This window comes from Hemiscyllium ocellatum, chromosome 17 (genome assembly GCF_020745735.1).
Source record: "Hemiscyllium ocellatum isolate sHemOce1 chromosome 17, sHemOce1.pat.X.cur, whole genome shotgun sequence".
Lineage (NCBI taxonomy): Eukaryota > Metazoa > Chordata > Chondrichthyes > Orectolobiformes > Hemiscylliidae > Hemiscyllium > Hemiscyllium ocellatum.
In genome coordinates, this window is record NC_083417.1 from 84958822 (window position 1) to 84961175 (window position 2354).

General features: G+C 42.2%; 1 non-coding gene across 1 annotated transcript; it reads right to left on the bottom strand.

Annotated features, from left to right (window-relative positions):
* Nucleotides 1-310: 310 nt before the first annotated feature.
* Nucleotides 311-382, bottom strand: trnah-gug (transfer RNA histidin (anticodon GUG)). Its single transcript has one exon. It is a non-coding gene; the product is annotated as a tRNA-His (tRNA).
* Between the last annotated feature and the right edge of the window lie 1972 nt (nt 383-2354).

The window sequence follows — 2354 nt, forward strand, 5'->3', positions numbered from 1 at the left end:
GAAAGAGCAGTGCTCCGAAAACTAGTGCTCAGTTAAACCTGTTAGACTCCAACCTGGCGTTGTATGGTTTTTAACTTTTTACACCATAGTCCAACACCGGCATCTCTAAATTAATGTAATGGGGCTGTGGGATGAAAAGTTCAGTTAGTGATGGTAGGAAGGAGTGAAATCTCTGAGAACGGGTGGATTTGAATTCTGACATATGAAATACAGAGATGTGAGCGAGCAGAATTTGAAGGGAAAAAATTACCTTACCCAAACAACTGATTCCTTGGTGTTTCCCAAGAGCTGCAGCAGATAGAGGAATTACTGCCGTGACTCGGATTCGAACCGAGGTTGCTGCGGCCACAACGCAGAGTACTAACCACTATACGATCACGGCACCCACAGATGAGAGCGCTGATAGCGTGCAATAAATACAGTCTCATAGGACATATTAGGCAGCGCAAATAATGCACAATATTAGTGCTAAGCGAACAGTGGCAGATATGTGGGAACTCAGAATGGGCTGACCGTTTAATATCGGTTCCCCCAGAGGCTGTGGTGATTCCATCATTAATATGCTGAAGGCTGAGATAAGTAGATTTCTCCAAAACATCAAAAACTCCGGGGACAGTACAGGTGTTGTTGAAATGTATGCTTCAATCGTAATGCAGTTTAACATTGGCTACTTCACCAGTTTCCCCACACAAGGCAGTAACCACTGCTGCCACATAGTCCCAATTCCCAGCCACAGATTCAGAGGAACTGAGTAGCGCAGTCGCGAAGATGTACAAAAAAGCTTTATCAGCCAGTGGGTGGTTGGAATTTGGAATATACTATCTGCATTGTTCAGAGCGACAGAAACCCTTACAACCTGAATAAATATTCAGATGTGAGCTTGTGATGCCAAGACATATAAGTCTGTGGAGTAAGAATTGTGAAATGTGATTCAGTTCATTAGGCAGTTGTATTTGAGAAGTGTGGCCACATTTGGTTGAAGGGCCTCCTTTGACACTCTTGTTCTCGGTAGTATAGTAGTTAGTATCCCCGCCTGTCACAGGGCTCAATTCTCCACTGGGGACAGTGTAAATATTTTAAAACTGTCGATCCATTCCCAATTGTGGGTATTGATACCTGTCCTTCTATTCTAGATGGGGCATGTCACAGGAAGGACAGTGCTGCCTGAATAAAGGTGGGGAAGGACTGCAGCTCTCAGGAAGGCTGTGTGTCAGTGAACGGTCAAACACGTGCCTTCTGCAAACTTCACCTTGTGACTGTGTTGGAATGAAAAGTATTTGACAGACTTCTTCCGGATTCAAGTGTTTACTAGAAGCAGGAAGCTGAGGAAGAAACAACGTAAACACATTCAAATATGAGTGCAGAAGCATTTCCCGCAGCACGAATGAAATTGTAAAGGACAGAGTACCGTTTCGATACATTGAATTTGGGTTCATTTATTCTGATGAGGCTGTTACCAGGGTATAAAACCATTACAAAATGATACAGCATTTAATCAGTATGATGGAACATTGTCTCAGTAATTCGCACTGGTGTTCAGAGGGAGGGTTGGGTTGATTGGCAAGTTGCCCTCTCCTGTCCAGGGAGTGAATTAAGTAAGTTAAGTGAATTAGCCATGGGAAATGTGGGGATAAGGTCAGAAATCACAGGACGTCAGATTATACTCCAAAAGGTTTATTTGAAATCATAAGGGGGGAGGGATTCCCCTTCTTCAGGTGAAATATATGGAAATAGGGAGAGGAGGTGGGTCTAGGTGAGATGCTCTTCAGAGAGTCGATACCGGCCCGATTAACTGAAATGCTCTTTACGCACTGTAGGGTTCTGTGATTCCATGAATTGATAATGACGGGGTTTACTGGGGTGTAAAGCCATTAGAGAAGATGCTGATGGGGGTGTACTGAAGATGAGATTTTATTCACTTGTCTTCTTGGAAAACTGAGAACAGTTATCCTTTAATCAAGGAAGACTTAATGTTTTTTTTGTAGGTTATGAAATGTTTGGTCAGAGTAAATAGGTGGAAAATTCCATCTTTCAAGTAAGTAAACATCTAGATATCAGGTGTTCAATGCCTTTAATCAAACCTTTGAAGGAGAAAGAAATGATGAGAACAGAATCGCTGTCACTCCGAGAATCTGGTTTTCAAAATATTTTGAAAGGCACATTTGTTGATATGCAAGGAATAAATTTCACAAGGAGAGACACAGCGTGTGGGTAGGTAAAGGTGTAGGGATGGGGTGTAGTCGGTCGGAAGTTGCAGGGAAACAATGTCTAAATTAGTTGACTTTAAATGTAAAGAAATTTTTTAATGTGTGCAGCTGAATAAGATTCGGTTCCAAAAGTCTGCATTTTGAAAG